Source organism: Elephantulus edwardii, unplaced genomic scaffold, assembly GCF_000299155.1.
Source record: "Elephantulus edwardii isolate Elephantulus edwardi_28Jun2011 unplaced genomic scaffold, EleEdw1.0 scaffold00109, whole genome shotgun sequence".
NCBI lineage: Eukaryota > Metazoa > Chordata > Mammalia > Macroscelidea > Macroscelididae > Elephantulus > Elephantulus edwardii.
In genome coordinates this window covers 5,084,653-5,092,740 of record NW_006399859.1, presented here as the reverse complement: position 1 = coordinate 5,092,740, position 8,088 = coordinate 5,084,653, and positions in this window count along the sequence as shown.

Sequence of the window (8,088 nt, the reverse complement as noted above, 5' to 3'; positions counted from 1 at the left end):
GAGGGGGAGGGATTGTATAACAATGAAAGAATTTCTCTTTTACTTTTCAAAGAGAAGAGTGAATTGGGGGGAGGGGTAGGCAGGGAGAAAAGTGCAACAATGAATGAATGGAAGCCCTAAGTTTCTGTAAACTTTCATTACAATTAATTAAAAAAAGAAAAGACAAAAACATGATAAAAAGAACTCAAGACTGTCAGACCTAGAAAGGACCTTCATTTTCTAGGACTGTGGCTTATGTTAACAGTGGGATCGTCACATCTAGGTGTAAATCTTCCTACCTCTTGAAGTCATTAACCCCAAACGAGACCTGTTTCTGTCAAGTGGTTTCGACCTCACGGGGACCCTATAAAGACTGCATAGCAGTGCCCTATATGGTTTCTGAAGCTTTAAACCTTTAGGGAAGCAGACTGTCACTTCTTTCTCCCACAAAAAAACAGGAGAATTCAATTTACTAACCTTTCAGTTAGCAGCTGAGCATCACCGAGGCTCCTTTGGAAGTGACTTGTTGTTGTTGTGTACTGTTGAGTTGGAACCAACCCACAGCTGACCCTTCAGTGAGTTTTCAGAGGCAATAATTTACACAGGCAAAGACTGCCTGTCTTTCTCCCATGAAGCAGCCAGTGGATTCAAACTGCTTGTCTTCCGGTCAACAGTACAGACCCTAACCACTAGGCCACAGAGCTGCCCCAGACGTCACTAGCTTTGGAAAACATTTCTGATTTGGGGGGGGGGGGGCACCGTAGATGGCAGCCATACTAAGAATGCCGATTGTCCACACATGGGGATAGGCAATGAAGGCTACTGACCCAACAGGCCTGGATCCAGGTTTTTAAACTCATCTCTTTAATGATTGCCCAGAGCCCCTCCCACTTCTGTTTCTACTGATCTGGCTTTGGGATGGTCTCTCAGTGGCTCTTATCTCACAGTAGTGTTCTGATGCTTGCTCTTTGGACTATTCAGGAAACTTTTCTCTATAAATTCATGTCTTTTTGCTTTCTTTCTGGAATTCTTTAAATTTTCTGACTTGCTCATAGAAACACCTCTGTCTTGTTTTTTCATGTCATTTGTGGTCTATTTTCCCTAAAGTATCTTTCTTCAGCTCTGTGATTCCTTGGTTCTCTCCAGACTTATGCTAACATGTTAGCCAATGTTATGTGTGGCCAGTCAAATGAAAATTATTTGAAATGAAATAAAACTAAAATTTTAGCTCTTCAGTCTCACGAGCAATATAATAGGAGCTTAATCAGTACATGTGACTAAAGTCCTGCTTCAATCATCCCAGCATAAATATAAATGAGTAAGTGGTGCAGGAGGTGGATTTGAACTGCATACCTTCAGGTCTATAGTGCAGTTTCTCACCACCAAGTCAGAGCTCCCTAAATAAAAATGAGTAAGCCTTTAAATCATGATATATTTTAGCAAACAGATGCTGCCTAGGATGTGCTCACCAAGTGGTGCCAAGAAACCTGGAGGGCAGCTACTTGGCCAGCTAACTAGAAGATATCCATATTTATTCTCATTCCAAAAAAGGGTCATCTGACAGAACATGTAAATTATTGAACAATGGCACTAATATCACACACAAGCAAAATCTTAGAAGAGTATCCAAAAATGACTGGAGCAATCAATAGAGAACAGAGAACTACACCAGAAGTACATATGGGCTGGGTTTAGAAGAGGCCATGGATCTAGGAACATCATTGCAAATGTCAGATGGATCTTGGCTGAAACAGGGAGTACTAGAAGAATGTCTATCTGTGTTTCATTAACTATGCAAAGACATTTGACTGTATGGATCAAGCAAGTTGTGGCTAACCTTGAGAAGGGTGGGAATATTAGAACATCTGATTGTGCTCATGTGAAACCTATACTTGGACCCAGGAGGCAGTTCTCAGAACAGAGCAAAGAAACACTGCATGGTTCAAAATCAGGAAAGGAGTGCTTCAGGTCACTTCTTATCTTCATATCTTTTCAATCACTATGTGGAACAGATCATCTGAGTGGCAGGTTTTTATGTGGAGAAATGTGGCATCAGAATTGAAAGAAGACTCATCAACAATTGGCATTATGCAGAAGACACACTTTGCTTGCTGAAACTGAGGAGGATCTGAAGCATCTGCTGCAGAAGGTCAAGGACTGGAGTCTTCAATATAGGTTGAAGCTCAGCATCAAGAAAACAAAGATTCTCACCACTGGGCCAAATGACAGCTCCATAATAGATGGAGAGGAGATTGAGATAGTTAATAATTTCAGCTGCTCGGGTCCACAATCAACACTCTAGGAAACTGCAGTCAGGAAATCAAAAGACAAATTGGATTAGGAAAGTTTGCTGTCAGGGACCTCTCCGGAGTGGTCAAATGTAAAGATGTCAGTCTAGAGACTAAGGTACACCTGATATCGGCCATGGATTTTGCAATTACTTGCTATGCATCAGAGAGCTGGACAATGAATGACTGAGGATGACAGAAGAAAAATCAATGTCTTTGAGCTGTGGTGCTGGAGAAGAATATTGAACATACCATGGACTTCCAAGAGAACAAACAAGTACTGTGCTGGAGAGGGGGAAACCAAGTTGCTTTCTGGAGGAAAGGATTTTGAAGTGCTGTCTCATATACTTTAGATATGCTGCCAGGAGGGACCAGTCCTTGGAGAAGAACATCATGCCTAAAAGGAGAAACAATGCAGGAAAGGAAGACCTCAGATAAGAGAAATTGACACAATGACTGGGAATTAGGGGCAGGTGTGTCGGAAACAGACTGGCTCAGGATAAGATAGAACTCAAAGATATTGTAGATGTGGTTGCTATGAGTCGTAGGCAACTCAATAGCACATAACAACAACAAGAAGAAGCCTTGAAAAACAACAGACCAGATGAGCCTCCAAATAAAAGAGCCTTAAAACATTATCCTTACCAAGTGATCTAATTGGGATCACAGTAGAAGATCTTGGACAGAGAGAGAGAAAAGACAGAACAAAATTCAAAGTCATACATTACCAGACTCATTGCTCCAGTAGAGATTGGTGGAACTCCGTATGTTGGACTCTGACCCTTAGACATTCTTCAGACCTGGGGTGGAACCCACCCCATGGGTCCCCTTTCAGTCAAACAACAAACCTGTTAAATAAATAGCACCCATGAGGAAAGTACTCCTCAGAAAAACCCACCACAAGACCTCAGATGAAGAGCATTTGCCCAAAAACAAAGTTCAGAAGGCAGAAAGGCCAGCAAAGATGGACGAGTAGAAATGGGACACTGAGGGGGGATGTGACAAGTGTGCTGCAGCATCAGGAAAAGTGCAGTTAGTGGTACAAAACACAACAAACTGTTTAATGGAAGACTAGTCAGCTCTGGAAACTTTCACCCACATCACAACACGAAACAAAGCAAAACCATTACCTGTCCAAGAAGAGAGAGAAAAGGAGGATAAATTATGAACATTATTCTATTGAATCATCAGAATAGTTTTGTAAAATGGTATTGTTCTTATTGTGTGATTGAGAAATGAATTGATATAGCAAGTGAAAAATAAGTAACTCCTCCAACGTCACAGAGTTAACAGTTAATGACCATGTTAGGACTGGAATCCACTGCCTTATTCCCTCCCAACTCGTTGCCATCAGGTTAGAACCAGCCCATAACTGACCCTCTGGCAGGTTTTCAGAGGCTGACGTCACATGGGAGGAGGTTGCCCATTTTCCTCCCACAGAGCAGTTTGTGGATTCGACCAGCAGACAGGAGCTTTGTTTGAATTAGCTGCGCACCTCCCTACGGACTGGGCCTCCGGAGCTCCCAGGATAACTGGACAGTGCTGAGTCAGTCATTTGGAAACACAGACCACTGGTGTTTCAATGTGACACAACAATTTAAACAACTACAACTCTGAATGTTTTTTTCTTCCTCTATGACAGAAACTTTATTTACTCAATCTCCCCTCAGTAAACATTTTTAGCATTATACAGAGAAAACTAGATCTAAATTGGCATATATAGATGCATTTATTTCCTTATCAATTAATATATATGTAACACTATAATATTGTAAGGAGCTCTGGTAGCCCAGACCATAGCATTTTGTGCTGCTAACCAAAAGGCTGGTGTCTCTGGAAGTTCAAATCGACCAGCTGCTCTGAAAGACAGGCAGTTGCCTCCCCTTAAGATTTACAGCCTCTGAAATCTGATGGTATATCACTATTGCACTCAATTTGAAGGCAGCCAATTATTATAAAAATAGTCATTCATGTACATTGTAAAACATTGTTTTGATTGTATATTTAGAAGAATAACAAGAAAATAAGTCTCATTCTTTTTCTCATACCCTAGTACTGTCTCACAACCTCCTTAATGTGTTGTTTGCCTCTTCATAAATCATTATTCTAAACCTCTCCAGCCCAAGGTACATGGTTCGAATCCACCAGCCTCTCCATGGAAGAAAGCTAGGCTATCTCCTCCCATGTGATTAACAGCATCTAAAAATCTAATGTAGAGTCGAATATGAGTCAGTTCCTATGCCAAAGTACACAACCACTACTCTAAGCCTTACCACACAAGAGGATTGTTCGTGGAAGAACTAACAGGCCTGGAACGTCCCCTCTGTTTGCTCCTCTCAAGTTCCCTGAAAAGTGCAATTGGGCTATGACCCGTTCAGTGTCAGTCACACTCTTGGAGTGACTTAGATTTTTTCTGTGCACCAGTGGTCTGACATTTGTCATTGTCTCTTATTTTAAAAAAAGATAATTAACTTTAAACTACAATTCAAAGTTTGCATCTGTGAAAGACTCAGAAAGGGACATACAACACCTGAGTGCATAAAAAAATGGTCTTTTCTTTTCCCTCAAGAGATACAAGTGAGTTTTGTCGCCTTCACTGAAACAATAAGACTCAGTGAGACAAATGGTTCCTTTACTGACGTTACACAGATTTGTCTTTTCGATGGCCTCCTTGTTGTTATGGCTATTCATCACCTGCTGGTTATTAGTTTATCTTAAAAGCTCAGCCACATAGATGTTGGATTCTCTCTCAGCTATAATCTTTGTATTTCTACCCTTTTATCCTTCTGTTTTGTCCTTGCCAGTGGGAGGATAGAAGTGTCATCTCCCTACAGGTACATTGGAGAGTGACTGGAGAAGTTAGGTCACAAAGCTAGAAAATAGTAAGATTAGTACTTGAAGCTAGGTTTTCTGCTCCACAATCCATACTCTGGCAGACTTTTTTTTTCCACATCAGATGGGTAGTGTGCCTATGTCATAACAAGGTTTAAAGGGTGGCATATGTTTGTTATACAGAAATATGAACACCCAATCATCATGCTTATGAACTGGAAAACTGATCTGGTTGGCATTAAGGTTCAGGTGGCATAGGGTGTTATATGTTGGACTGCTAACCCAATGATTGGCAGTTCAAGTCCAATCTCTTCACAAGAAAAATCAACTGTCTCCTCTTACTTGTGGCCTTGGAAACTCAATGGAAGGTCCCTATACAGCAACATGAACTTGTTGGCTGTAGGTTTGTTTAGTTGTGTTAGGAAGTCTCTAAGTTAGAGAGTACAAATGAGTAACATTCTCACTATTAATCAAAGATGAGAGGTGTGAATCCACTTGGGGGTACCTTGACAGAAAGGTTAGAATGCTACTTGCACAATTTGGTAGCAAGGTGGGTAAAGGAAATGGGGAAGATCTGGCAGAGATCTGTAAAGACAGCGTTATTAATCCTGGGCACAGTCCAATGGTGATCAATTTTATAAAACATAGTGAATGGGAAGGATTGTACAAACCACATGTGAATAAAAGATAGTGTGAAACACAATGTATACAAACTTTGTAAGCAAACAAATATAAAATAAAAACTAAATTTTTTTTATTTAAAAAAAGAAATCAGTCCTTGAACACCTTGAAGAATAAAGTTTCACTTATGACGCACACAAGGTCACCGTGAGTCAAAGCTGATTCAAAGGCAACTGGTTAACTGGTTAGTCAGAATTACGTCATTGGTAGAACAGACAATCTAGGTCCAAGCACGTCCACAGCCAAAATATCAACTCAACTTCATCCTACCTGGAGACATTAGCAGGACACTATGTGAACTAGTCTTCTGGCTCAGTAGGGACTCTTCCTACACTTAATACTTAGCCAGTACAAAGTGCCTAGGAAAGACGTGCAGCCTTACAAGTGCCTACCTTTCAATGGCAGCAAATTAACAAATTCAAATCAGCTAATAGAGAATTTGCAGCGAGGCCTCCCAGTCTTTCCTGTTTGATGCTGCGTTCATGGGTTGAATCCTTGTGACTAGTGACATGCTTCCATAGGTACCGACAAAGTCTTTTGAATTCAGCTTTTCTTTTTGTCTCTATCCTCTTTTTGCCCTGGTTCAATGCATTGTCTACACTTTTCCAGAGTCTATTTCCCCCACCTCTCACACTGCCACTAGAGTGGTCTTTGAGAACCCAGATGCACATTCTTTAAAGACACCTGTTAGCTCCTCATTGCTGGGAGAGTATGTTAAACATTTTTGGCATGGCATTCAAGTTTCTTCATCTTGCCCCAAATTAACTTTCCAATGTTTTCTCCCACGATCCCACTTTCCTTTATCCTATCTTCCAGCCTCTTCAGGCTAATCACTGTTCTCCAAAAATAGCCAGGGCTTTCATGCCTCTGTGCTTTGCTCATGCTTGGTCCTCTGCATGGAATGTCCTTAGCCTCCTTAGCCTTCTCCCTCTGGTCAAATCTTACTCATCCTTCAACATGCAACTGAAATGCTGCCTCTCTTGTGAGGCCTCCACACCCACCCCTTTCTAGAAGGAATGGATCATTCTCTGAGCTTCCAAAACACTTCACTCACACGTCTCTTCACAATGAACTTTGACTACTTGATCACCTGAGATGGTGAAATTCTCAGAAAAATAGAAGACATCTTTATATTTTTGCCCTTTCAGTGTCTGGCACCTACCTACTAAGCACTTGAAAACGTTGTTATTTTTATTTGTATAAAGGATTTTGAGTTTTGAAACCACTAAGTTCCTTTCAGATCTTAAAAAAGTAACAATATATAAAGCATACATTTGGCAAGCTATTTATTTAAAAAAATAGTCACTGTATCTAAGACGATAAAACAAGGAAGGATGGATGCATTTTTATTATACATACACATACACATATGCTTAAAGCTTTGATTGTCATTATTAAAAATGGATTTTTATTCTTAGTTCTGCTGTGTGCTCTTTGATAAGTCAGTTTCCTTTTCTGTTTCTTCATTTATAAGATATTTTAGCTGGGACAAAATGCACTGTAAGGTCTCTTCTAATATTATACCTTGATAATTCTTACTTCTCAATTAGGAAAACTAAGTCTACATGCTCTTTCAAGCATGATGACTCTGTCAACAAGAGCAGTCATTCTATATCACCATCTAATCCTTTTTGAATGATCTCAGGTATAGAATTGTTCTGAAAGGGACAATTTGGCCTTTTGGCCCTAGTTCTGAGAGTGGGATCACAGCTGAGTCCAATAAGGGAGGGCTTCCCATCAAAGATGGATCACCTGGGCTAACTAAGGGGCCATGTAAGCCTTTGGAGGCCTGGTGAAGACGATAAGAACCCAGGAGCTTCCCAGGATACAGTGTGAGCATGCTGCTCGTAGAGGAGAGGTAAGCACACTCTTAGGGACCATGAAAGCCCTATAAGGAAAGTCTCCTTTCCCCATCTTTGTCCCATGGGAGGCGAAGATGTCAGTCCAAGGGACAGGAGATCTCTCAGAAGGAACTAGGGCAAAAAGCAGCAGAAAGCCCACACAGAGGAGTCAGACAGCTGAGGGATACAGCAGCAGAAGGTCTGAAGGAAAAGCTGGCATTTGTTGTTCAGGCAGCAGAGCGGTCTGAAGAAGTGAATTTACTTTGGGCTGCACCAGAAGCAAGAGCTGGACCAGGAAATGGTAGAAACCCCAATCAAAGCTCCAGGGGCGCCTGTTCATTAGCCTGGATGCACAGGTTGCCCTTAGAGCAGTTCCTGCTGTAAGAACTGTTGTGAACCTGGTCCAGGGGTGTCTCAAAGCTGCTGCTTAGGAGATGGAGCAGTGAAAGGGGCACTAGTAGCTTAGA